Genomic DNA, 12531 nt, shown 5'->3' with positions numbered 1-12531 from the left:
CTTGAACAGCCTTTTAACAAGAGTATGTATAGGTGTTTAGGAAAATGACTTTTTCTAGAGTCTGTTTTTCTGTATCTGAGTTCTGACAGCTTGGCACTGCTAAACTTAGAAATGGTTCCATTTCCTCATCTCCTTGCAACACTTTTAAAAACATATATAATTTTAATAGTTAGGTGACACAATATTTGCCATTATTTGCTTTTAGACGTTAGAGGTAAAATACTACCAACAAACATCTTTGAATTACAGTTCGTTCCTTTTTTAACTTGCAAAACATGTGAAATAGCAAATGTGGTAAAAAATGTGTTTCAGTAAGGTTTGGGGCAAATTTGAGGAAGTCAAACTTGCTGATGTTTCTTTTCCTAACTCAAATCCCCTACTGACTTGAAGGACTGTGGACCAGGTTCTCTCTAGTAAGTAATTGTATGTGGAAGGCTAACACCAGCACAGCCAGTAAAATTCATAGATTACAAAGCCAAAGAAACCGTTTGTGATCGGGTGAACTTTTCTGGATAACATGAGCAGTCATACAAAGAAAGTTATGAACTAGTTATTGGTTGAATTAGGGCATGTCTCTTAGTATAGCTACTGTCAAAAGCTATTGTCAGTCTTGTTTTAAACAATTTCAGTGACAGAGAAGCCACCAGAGCTCTTGGAAGGTTGTCCCACTGGGCTCTTGGATTGATCCAATGTGGTGTTACCGTCACTGTTAAAAGTGTGCATCTTAATTCCCCTCTAATTCTGTACAGCCTGAGGACTGCAAAGAGTTACGGAAAAAACACACAAATGACAGATTAAACTCAGTGCAGATGAAGATTAAGTGATGTACATGGTGTGTGTGTGGGAAGCAGTCCCCATCACATTTAAAGACTCCTGAGGTGCTTGTTACTACTCACTGGATGAAAGCAAATGAACCCTAGAAATTAGTAAAAGAACAGAGAACATATCAGAAAACACATCATAGTGTCACTGTGTAAATTAGTGACATAGGCATATCATGTAACTTTTTCCAATTTGCATCCCAGAGGCTCCACAAGGAAACAGTAGTACTGAAAAAAGGTACAGCAAAGGGCAGCAGGACGACTAACAGTGTGGAAGAATTTACATATGAGGCATGGCTGAGGATGGTATGAGTAGAGTAGAATTGAGGTTTTCAGCCTCAAAGACAAGTGACTGAGAATGGTGTGGTGTAGCTGTCTGTAAAGTCACAGAAGGATAGATATGTTGAATAAAAAATTATTATTGTCTCTTCTAGTGCAAGAATTAGGGAGCACTGAGTGAAGCTGGCTGGCAGCAAATTCAAAACAAAGAAGGTATTTTTTGATGTAACTTATAATTAAATATGGAAGTTTGTCACAGGGTCTTGTGGAAGCTTAAATTTTGTGCAGGTTCAAAACACAGCTGGAAAAATACTTTGAAGGTTATCTTATAAATAAGACATCATCTCTGCCTCAAGAAATCCCTGAACTACAAATAGCTAGAGGCTGGCAGAATATTTCTGAGGAAGCATTCCTCTGTGTGTGCTCTTTCTCAGGCTTCCCTAGACTTACACTGTTGGGCACTGTTGTGCAGAATTTGGGGCTATATGGAGCTTCTGATTCGATCTGGTGTGACCTTTCCCAAGTGATGTGTGTGTTTCTTCCCTGTTTGTAATCTGCAGAATCAATAAATTAATATTTAAAGTTTGAGATGGTGTCAATTCAAAACTATTGGAACGTATTGAGGTCCTGTAAAGGATTCACTTTTCTGTAATTTTAGTATTTTCAGCAAGCTTGCTGACTTCATCACTGTTTGATATATAGTAGGGGGGTAGCAAGTTGAATTCCTTCTAAAGCATCAATACCGCTCAATGGGGCAGACTATACGAATTGGTATTTTGAATGTGTCATAATTGCAGGAATATTGAAGAAGACCAAAGAATGTCTTTCCTGAATACTGAAAAAATACTATCAAATGGAATGAGTTAGGTAAATATAGGCCCATGTGCTTGACATCAGTCCTGGAAAAAAAGAATGGAAAAGCTGATACAGGATTTGGTTAATCACAATTTAAAGTGTGGAGGCAGGCCTTGCTGGTCCTAAATGTTGGTCAAGGACCAGCAGCATCACAAGCAAAAGAGAGGGGTGAGGTGAACAGACCTAAGTTGAGGCTGTAGGGCTGCAGGTTTCGAGTTACCGGGAGCACACAGTTACATCTGCTGTAACAAAGCTTCCTTCTATGCAGATGCTGTTTTGCCATCAGGCCCCTTCACAAAGCAGTTTATATCTGCCATAAATGTATATAAGCCCTCGTGCTTTTGTTCTAAGTCAGAGTTCATATTGATAGAGGGCTGAACATCTGTTGCTGTGCATTCTCTCCTGTAGGAATAAACTGTTTTTGCCTGAACTGGCTCTGCCTGTTTATTCCACGACTAAAGGATATGAACATAACTAACATTGGTCAATTTGGCTTTCTGGAAGATGTCTCTTTACATGTGGTTGGAAATACTGCATAATATTACCTGCATGTATTTACAGTGCAAGTGGCCCTGAAGTGTTTTAGTGCCTTTTTTCTCATTACAACAACTCTTGGAGGTGGGGGGTTATTTAATGAAGGGGCTTGAGAGAGATGCAAATGGCCATGGTGAATTTTGTGTTCATCTGTAAATCAAGGTGAAATGGACATATTGGGCCAGTGATTTAACTATAGGAGCAGAAGTTTTGGATGTCACTCCTTGCTTTCTAATAGGTTATGTAAGTTATATCTCTTAACAAAAAGGTGGAAATGTAAAAGCATCTCACGTTTTACCTGTAACATAATAGTCTTGAGTAGGTGTGGAAGTGAATGCAGAAGATAGGCCAACAGTTTAGGAATATGTATACCTGTAAGTCTGTGCTGCTACTTGTTGATTTCTTTTAGCTGATAACTGCCCAGAAGGGGCAGTTTGGACTTTTGGTCTGTGTCTCATTCGCATAGTTTCTAAAAGGCTCATTAAACTATGCTACACTGCTTTAATGTTTGTCACCTGCTGAATTAGGTGGGAAGGGGGGCCCATTTGTATGTGCTATGCGTGCCATTTTGCTGAGCAGATGTACACTCTTCAGGCAATTAACTGTAGTTATTTTGTGATGTGGTTTACTTATTTCACATAGACGAGCAACTTAATACAGAGAGGAAATGAAAAGATATCCTTGTCAGATGCCTAGTGATCCTTGAACAACTGATTATGATAAAGGTGGAAAATAAATATCGACTCACTGCTTTCAGGTGAGGTGATTTTACATAATTACACATTTTGGAAAACATTCTGTGATATATTTATTTATGGTTGCACAGAGGTTTAGGTTTTGGAACTTGATAACAAACTGTTCACTTATGTTAATGCATCTGAATTCTTTAAAGATAAGTGAGAGGAATAATGCACTTAAAAATAATGTTTATCTCGATGACTTAAAAATTAGTAATGAATACATCAGAAAAAAAAAAATCTACCTTTCCTTTTAAAAATATTATATAGCTGTATCCTGTCTTTTAAAAAATGTTAGTTGTATCCAATTCTTCCTACAAGCAAGCTTTCCACTTGTTCTTAGCGTTCTCATATTTTCAACAGAGAGCTTAAAAAGTTGTAACTGCAACTCTCAGTTTAGAAGTTTCTGAAACACTAAGTTTTGAGTAAGCTTTTTGAGAGCTTTATTGAATAATAACATGATTTCTCTTAAATAGGCATGTTGGCTAGCTGTTATGTTTGGGTTTTTGGGTGGGGTGGTTTTTTTGTTTTTTTTTTTAAGCCATGATAAACAATACTTTTTACAAAAGAGGAGGCAAAAAACTCGCACACAGTGTCTGAGGTGAGAAAACTTTTCCAGTGTGAGAGCAGTAACAGGAGAATCAAAACTTGAATTACAATTCTTATTTTTCTCTCTCTTTTACTTCCAACTCTGAACCAGATTCAACAGATAGAAGGCTGTCTTCTGAAATCAGCTGACAAAAGCTGTATTACATCTGCTGCTTATTGCAAGTGTTACTGAGTTGTAGCAGGCTTTCACAGTTCAAGTTATGGAAATCTTGAACTTGTGCCATTGAAACGTGTAGCCATATTGTTTTGTTTTGGATTGTGCAGAACCTATTTCTTAACTGATGAATTTTTTCCTGGTATGTTAGATGAGAGACAAAGTATCAGTGTGTGTTGTTCAGGAACAGTGAGGAGGCAGGAGGAATTCTTACTGCATTGATGTAATATGTAAAGTGAGGCATAGGAAAAAAAGATTGAGATACGTTTGATCGAGCAGTTGTGAAGAGAGCAGTTGGAGCTACTTATAAAAGAAAAAGACAGAAATTGTGGAAACGTAGAGAATGCTGGAACCTGTCAGCACCAAAATGCCTGAGTGATAGGTGCACTAGCAAAAATTGCCATCAAGTTCTCATCAAATACAGCAAGTGGGAAAGTGGATAAAGGTTAGAATAATGGAAACTTCTTTGCCTGTATTAAGCAGAAGACTTAAGTGTGAATGTTTAGAGAATATGAAACATTTTTTTTTCTTCCCTATCATGGCAGTCAAGAGTGGGATCTTGTAGGAGGAATTTCAAATATATAAAGTATTCTACAGTAATATGCATGAGATGACCCCTCTCCTACAGAAGTTGTTTCACATATCTTTCCTGGTAGGAATTCTGTTTTTTGGGGAGTCTGCTGTTGACTCTTGATATGACACAAGGCTCAGCATAACTTATTGTTTTTAGTCTCATGGTATTCTATCAGTCTTTGACAAGTAAGTGTAGTCTTCTAGCACTTGGTAGAATTCATAAACCCTTAGTGCATAAGTGAAGGGTTCAAAAGAGGTGTTCGTGAATGGCAAATTAGTGTGTCTTAGTCTAGCAAGCATCAGGCAAAAGAGAGATTATTTTAGAAAGTTAGCAAAACATGAAAAGAAAAAAAAATCAGGAAAAGGATTGATGGATACATTAAATAAGAAAGATGTGCTAAATAGAAATGAGGGAAGTGATACAGAGAGAAGTAGAGGAAAGATTTAAAACAATGCTGGAAAAAGAAGCATTATGTCTTAGTAAGTCGAAAAAATGGTGTGAAACCAGAAAAAGACAGTAGAAGCAAAGGTGTAGGTTTTCAAACCTAATATTACATACAAAATTGACCAATGTGATAAAATGGCATGTTAAATGGTATACGACTATTTATGCTTTTTCAGTTTCAAGGGGTGTGGGTTTTTTTGTGTGTGTGTGAGCACAGGTACTTTTCTCCATGAGTTGTAAGTGTAGTTTTTTGACTAACAGATACTGTGTTTATTTTTCAAGCCTTATGAGATGTTAGAATCTCATTCTAAAATGTGTTGCATGTTATTTCCGTGTAGAATTCATGTCTATGTGGCTTATGTAGTAGATGCTCCAAATGAGTGAAATAACTGAGGTGACCTGCACCTTCTTTTTTTATAGCTTTACTGGGGCACTGATGTCCAGTCTTCTTATTGAAACTCTGTACACAGTACCTTGGGGTGTATTAATATGGTGCTGTTTCCTTACTGTGCTGTATTTTACCTTTCATAAATAACTAATCAACACTTGTAGCTTTTTTTAATATCCTTTTATATAAACAAAGATTCATTATCCTATAATATAAGGTATCCTTTTACATTTAAAGCTGTGGTGCAAAATGTTGTTTCTTTTGCCACATTAAATAGGTAATGAAGTACAGTAAATGTTTTTTGGTAATATTAACAGAAGCATGGCTTTTTATTAATTTCTTTTTTCTTAAACAGCCATGCATGGAAATATGAATTAAAATATTTTGAAGGTTTTAAATCTTAGGAAATATTTCACTCTAGTACAAGTCAAGATAGAAGGCATTTAATAGTTTTCCTTTGAATAACCTTAATATCAAAAGAGAGCTGTTATTTGAGCAGTATAGGAAATCTAAGAACATCAAATATTTGTCATAGAAGGATTTAAACTTCAATATCAGTATAAAGAAATTTAAATTCATTGAGTTATTGTCCATACATTAAGGTAGATATTGATTTGATAAACAATTAAAGCAGTATATGAAATAAAAACTTACCTAGGAGATACTTGATTGAAGCTTTAACTGTGCTCTGTCAGAATATGCTGAGACTCACTTAGCAGATAGGAAGCTTTTTTCTATTTGAAATGCATTGTGCACTCTCGTCTTGTGATTTCTTTTTCCACAGCGTCTTGTTCATGCTGCTTCATCTTGTGGTATTGGTTGTTTCCAGTTTATTTCCAGGTATCTCGAATATCTGATTTCTTCCACATTCAGCATTTTTGTTTGTTCTGCCCTAATCAGGTAACAGAAAAGAACCTGTGAACTTTGCATCTTCCCCATCCCTCCCCACCTACAAAAAAAGCAAAAAAAAAAAAAAAAAGGCAAAAAAAAAAAGCAAATGCACTGACCCCGGTTAACTCAAGTATTCAGCACCCATTTAAAAAAAATCATTTAAAGATTTAGTATCCAGTAAATCCCATCTGTTTTCTGTAGCTATTCCAACGCTCAAAAGTTATTTCCCTACGCATTTTGGTAGCCTCCACGTTTTAGATTTTTGTAGGAAATATGCAGGATCAGTAGACATCAGGTCCTAACTTTTAACCCATGCAACATTATTCTGTGAAGGACGATGGTCTGCCTCTCGCAGCTCCTTATGCTTCTGTCAGACACAGATGTGAAATGCTGCTTTAGAACAGAGGCAAAAAAAAAATCCCAAAGGGTGTCGTGTTTTGTCATCTCTCAGGACAGTGAGCACGCATGGCATCAATGAGTAGCAGATATGAGCTATTCAAACCAGTGACTGAACTGACAGGATGACGCTTTCATACATAATAGACCCATTAATTATTTCTTTGATGGACAGCAGTGTCTACTAGAAGAAAAAAGCAGCAGATGATAATACTAGGTTTGATAGGTGCTCTGTGTTTGAGCAGCTTGTCATCAAGAAACAAATCCAGGGAAAAAAATGCTGTTTTGGGATATAATCAGGTAAAATGGACCAGAGTTGTTTTGACATGGTAGATGTCATGTACAGCATTAAAAACTCCATTCAGGTTAAGGTCTATTCATAGTTAGCTTTTTATCAAAAAGATGTTCTAAAAGATTTGCTTTAAAAATCGTGGTTTGTGTTTTGCTTCATGTAGCCTTTCATTTGGGGAACCTGGCTGTAGTCTTGTGGTTTTTCATTTATAACGTAATGTGTGGATTAAGCTTACACATTCATGGGGGTTTCGTCCTTTTTTTTTTTTTTTTTTCTTTTTTCGCCCTGCAAAAAGAAACCTTAATGTTTTAAAAAAAATTTTTTTCAAATGACACCATGTATGAAGATGATGTTCAAATTCATTGCACACTTTGTATAAAACAAAGGCTTTCTGACTCACAAATCCATTTCTAATTAATTTAGAAATTTAAATTGATTTAATTAACTGATCTCTTGAGGTTAATATGTAGGAAATAATATATATTGAAAAACTGACTTTAATGTAGCATAAGCCCTTCAGAAATCTGTCCTAAAATACGATGGGTAAAATCTTCATACACTGTACCGATGTTGTTAGGGGCAACGTATGCTGATTGTGGGGAAAACAATGTAATATTTGGAACTTTTCCTTAGAAAATAGTTTCTTTTTTTTTTCCCCTTGGAACCTTATTTACTGTAATATTTCTTTTTAATTTATTGACAAGAAGATGTTTATAATAAATTTATTTCTTTTTTTGCCTTCTGTACATTGAAGGTGAAGAAGAGATAAAATTATGAGAGAAAGAAACTAGACTATTTACTTTAGAACTGGGGTGAAACATGAACCACACCAAAAAGATGGTGGGAGAAGGGGCTACTTTTACAGGTTTGTGCTTCTTTAAGTATGAAGAACCTCTCTTATAATTTGTCCTGGTCTTGTTTCATTGAAACAGCAAATTTATCTTCATCTTCCTTGTTATGAAACGATGGAGAGCATCTGGATAAAGCTTTTTTGGTTTATCCAGTCAATATCGATGAGCACAGTTGTGCCCTTACATCACATCAAATAACTTTTGGAATACCTTTGGCCTCTAGCTTGCATCCTGTCTAGCTTCAGACCAAATGCAAGCCTAGTAGCATATGATGGCTGTAACTTTAAATCTAAGTTGTCAATCTTGTCTCTTTAGATAAGGAGCTGAGTTGTCAAGGATACAATGGGTACATGATGTAAAGTCCATGCTGAAAGTACTGGAAGGAGGCATACTTCCTGAAATAATATTAATACTTTCTGTCTCGTGATTTCTGTCCTCAAGCATACAATGCATATCTGGAGTTGGTAGCCTAACCTGAACTGAAAGTGTCCTAAATTTATTAGAATATTTCATAAAGGTGCTGATTCTTATGAAATCCATGTAATTGGAATCTGACAAGGCACAATCTTCCTGTGTGTAGCAATAAGATAATTTTATACAGTTTGTATTCTCAGATAATCTTTCAGGAGACAAACACTAGCCCCAGTCTGCTTCCCCTTGCAAATCCCAAAACAGGGCACTCAAATATCTGCTTTCTGATTATCCCCCATAGAAGTCCTGAAGTGCAAAAATAATTGAGCCTTTTTTAATACACATTTGTGTGGGAGCGCATGCATAAATAGATACGTATAAACCCCACTTTTTTTCCCCTCTTCAGAGCTAGGTAAGCTGAGCTATTTGTAAGTTAATATCAAAAGTATTCTGTTGTCTCAAGCCTGAAGATGAGGGTAAACTTAGACAAAGCAGCATGTTGAAGTTTAGGGGATGACAGTGATCTTGACATCTTGGTGTGCAACTGGAGTCTAAGATAAGGAGATGATTGGTGTTAAGAATTCAAACTTTGAAGACGAAGCTGGTTAAAAGTTTCAACCTTGAATATAGCACAAAGAAGAGGAATTGTATTTTTAGCATGGTGTTATAAAAATCTTTCCTGTTTGGTTAAGCTACAACAGGAATAAGCTATATGTATAAGCTGCATAAGTAAAGGGGATAAATAACATCTCCAGTGGAGAATGTTGCTGGTATGTCTGAAGTAGCAAAAGCTCCAAGCATGCACAGGTATAAATTTCATAGGGCCTATAGTCTGTCTTGTAACTGGATGTCTACAGTCAGCACTGTAGTGTGTGATTAATCCTTGGAGAACTTGGTTATCTTGCACTCACAGAATGGTGAGATGAGGGACTCCACATCTGTAAATAACATCAGTTGACATGAAGTTCTCATACCTCTAAACCAGGAGTAAGGAATCACAGCGGACTGGCTACATCCCTCTGCTTTGTTTCATTTGGTTCACAGACATGTTGTTTTCTGCAATAATTTCTGATAACAGAAAAGTTAATTTGTAGTGAGGAAAAAGTCCTGTACTTCTTGGACAGACTTCTGTTTCAGTTCCCTCTGTTTTTTGAGTAGTGTCAATGCATGTACACGTTACAGCCAGAAACCTCAAAATAACTACTATGTAGCTTTGGTTAACAATATATTGAAACTCTGCACCTGAAAATCAGATCTAAGGTGAATAAGGCACTTACCTGTTTTAAGAAGATTGCTTTTTAAAAGTTCCACAAGAAGCGAGCACAGAAGTCACCTCTCTTTAAAAATGTTTTACATTCTAAGTGCGTGAGCATTTGAGTTGAAAGCTCACTGAAATTTCATTGCAATCTCGGTGAGATTTGATATTTACAGTATCAAAGGTGATAGCTTTGCGAATAGTATTAAACCACGTATGACTGTCTGTGTTATTCCACTCATGATTAGTAATTGTGGATTCTGCAAGTCTGAAAGGCCAAGTGTTACCCCTACTGTATGAAAATAATTTGTCAAATATATCAGGAAAAAAACATTTTTCTAATAAAACTGAGTGATCAGTAAAGCCATATTGCAATGAAATGTTTCTACAAATTATAAATGTGTGTGGTAACCACTAATGTTAGTACTGCAAATAAATTTGAAAAAAAATTAAAAGAAGACATAGTGTTAGAGAACACTTCTAAGCATTTTCCTTTCTGAGAACTTTATCTAGTATTTATCTAACAAACAGCTATGCACATGGAAATCCCATTTTTACCTTTTTTCTGAATGTTGTCATTCAGCTTTTATAGATCTGTGGAGTTCTGTTTTTTAAGCGAGCTGATAACTGTAGTGGTCGCTTTTTCAGAGAAAAGCGGTGTATTTATCAGAATTTTTAAATTGCTGAAGAGCTAATGTTCTGAAGAAAATGTCATCATTATTGCCGCTTCTTTTGTTGCCTGCAAGTAGTTCTTGCTTTTGTGAACAAAATTATTTTCCTACTTACTCTTCAGGCTTATTCTTTTTTCACTTTTTTTTTTTTTGGGGGGGGGGGATAGGGTGGTTTGTTGTGACCTCATATCCATAATTACTTGTTATTGCAGATGAAATAATACTGTTTTGTCAGTGGAATATGAGATTATCTTCCAGCTAAATTAAATTCATCTGCAAAACTGTAATTTTCAGTGATCAATATAGAATACGTTTTATGTTTCTTAAAAAAAAAATCAATAAATGTCTATATAAAGGAAAATGGCCTTCAAAGTTTTAAAATTTTGCAATCAATCAGATCATTAACACTGAGTAATTTTTTACTTAAAAAAATGACAACCTGAATCTTAAAATCATTGTGAATTTAACAGGAATATCTGCTAGCTCTCAGTGAAAATAGATGCTTTTGCATTTCTTAAAATGAGACTATTCCTTATAAAGTGGGTCTTCCCTGTAGTCTGAAAATTGGTTTAGAACAACAAACTCAAAAGAGAAATGGATTGAGATAGCTTAGAAGAAAAGGAGTTTTTGTTACCTAGGAAATGAGTGAGTATAAGAACTTAGCACAACTCTTATCATGTCAGACATCTGAGGGCTTTTGTGTTTCCTAGTTTTTAGTTATGGCAGTTAAGTTTAGACTTGAGACAAAGTGGCTTTAATATGAAATCCTTTGAGAAGACAGACAATTTGTTTTTTACTTTTCTAGTGCAAGTGTTGCTAGTAGATGTATTTGGACAGAATGCTTCAATAAAAATGTGTAATAATGATTATTTAACATTATTGCTAGGAGTGTTGGTTGCTACTAATATTTTGTTGGAAATTTTATTCAGTGAAATTTTCCTAGAATAATACTTTCAATTAAACTATAAAATTTTTTTTTGAGAAAGGTAACTAGTGTGCTGGCACAGGTTTTAATTAATATGTTTTATAAATTATACTTTGTGCATTTTTGTGTATTAAAATGTAACTGCTTTGCTATGGTTTTTGCCATTATTTTAATATTGGAAACACCCAAAGGTTTCTGCTTTTGTCTAACACAGTATTAGGAAGGATAAGTAATGACTGTTCCACAAATATATGAGCTTCAGTTATATTTTTAATCATGTTTTGATTAATGGATTAGTTTTTGTGAGTGTGCTGTTTAATTTAGTCAAATTATAGCAGGGTGCTGTTGCTAAACTATTCAGATTGGTAACAAATTATGAAACTGTATCGAAGATTGAACAGTTCTGCATGATTGTGGTTGGTTAACTTGTGATATCTGATGTGAATATGTGCTCAGCAGATGCTGTCCAGATATCTTTCAACTGACTCTATTTTTGTAGACTATTGATATGTGCATGTATCATTTACACTCTCCCCTCACCTGTGTTAAAGGGAAGTTTTGCAGTTAAATTTTTTGTTGTAAAAGTAAGGAGTGATAACACTGTGACCACAAATTTTAGAAGAGTTGCGGGGGGTCAAAGATTTTTAAGTTTTGCTTATGTGCACTCTTCCTCTTTCTCTCCCAACTTGATCATTCTAGTTGCCATAACAACTTCATAATAGCAGCACATTTGCTGCTGTAGTTAAGGTTGTATCAGCACTTCCATTATAAGTTACTGTTTTCAGGAATTTGTAATTTATCCACAGGCTTAAAAGTGACATACGGTAAGCCTATGTAATTGGTTTTAATGTATGATACCAATTTTTTGAAAGCTGCTGTTTTCTATCTCTGATGGCATGTATAAAATAGCATATTGTTTCAAGTGTTTTTTTCTTTTTTACCGAGAAGTAGCAAAATATTTTTAGTTTAAAACTAATTTTGACTGGTTCCCATCTGCCAGAGGTATGAGAATCAACATGTTCTTTTGCTCTACCACAATGCTCTGTCACGCCTTTATCCAGTTAGACCCATCTGTTCCTGTTAGTTAAAAGGTTAGTGTGAACATAGTGCTTTTTTGGGAAGTAAGAAATATATAACCTTTTTAATAAGAGGATTTCATATCTCATTAAGAAATAAGCATTTGACTTCTTCAATACTTTTATAATTAATTTTATGTTAAATAAAGACTAAACTAGCTATATTAGATAGTGGGTGATTTTTGAAATGCAGGAAGTAGAGGGGGAGTCTATGAACAAAAGCTAGTACTGAAAAAAGTCAGTTTTTCATTGTAGATACAGTTCCTGTTGTGCCGTTTTAGCAAGGAATTGTGCGTAACTTAATGCAGCTTTCTGAAATCTGGAGATTGTTTAACCTGGAAAACCCATCTAAGTGGTTACATAATTTG

At 35.2% G+C, this 12531-nt stretch overlaps 2 protein-coding genes across 2 annotated transcripts in view; one reads left to right on the top strand and one right to left on the bottom strand.

Moving 5' to 3' along the window:
• Positions 1 to 6578, bottom strand: part of CHRM5 (cholinergic receptor muscarinic 5) — a 49212-nt gene extending 42634 nt beyond the window's left edge. Inside the window, exon 1 of the mRNA XM_075030410.1 lies at positions 6050 to 6578. The gene's annotated coding sequence lies outside the window, so the exon portion shown is untranslated. The remainder of the gene's footprint in view (positions 1 to 6049) is intronic.
• Positions 1 to 12531, top strand: part of AVEN (apoptosis and caspase activation inhibitor) — a 101004-nt gene that overhangs the window by 35422 nt on the left and 53051 nt on the right. The window lies entirely within an intron of this gene.

This window comes from Buteo buteo, chromosome 6, assembly GCF_964188355.1.
Source record: "Buteo buteo chromosome 6, bButBut1.hap1.1, whole genome shotgun sequence".
In the NCBI taxonomy this organism is placed as follows: Eukaryota; Metazoa; Chordata; class Aves; order Accipitriformes; family Accipitridae; genus Buteo; species Buteo buteo.
This window is presented reverse-complemented; position numbering and strand designations above follow the sequence as displayed.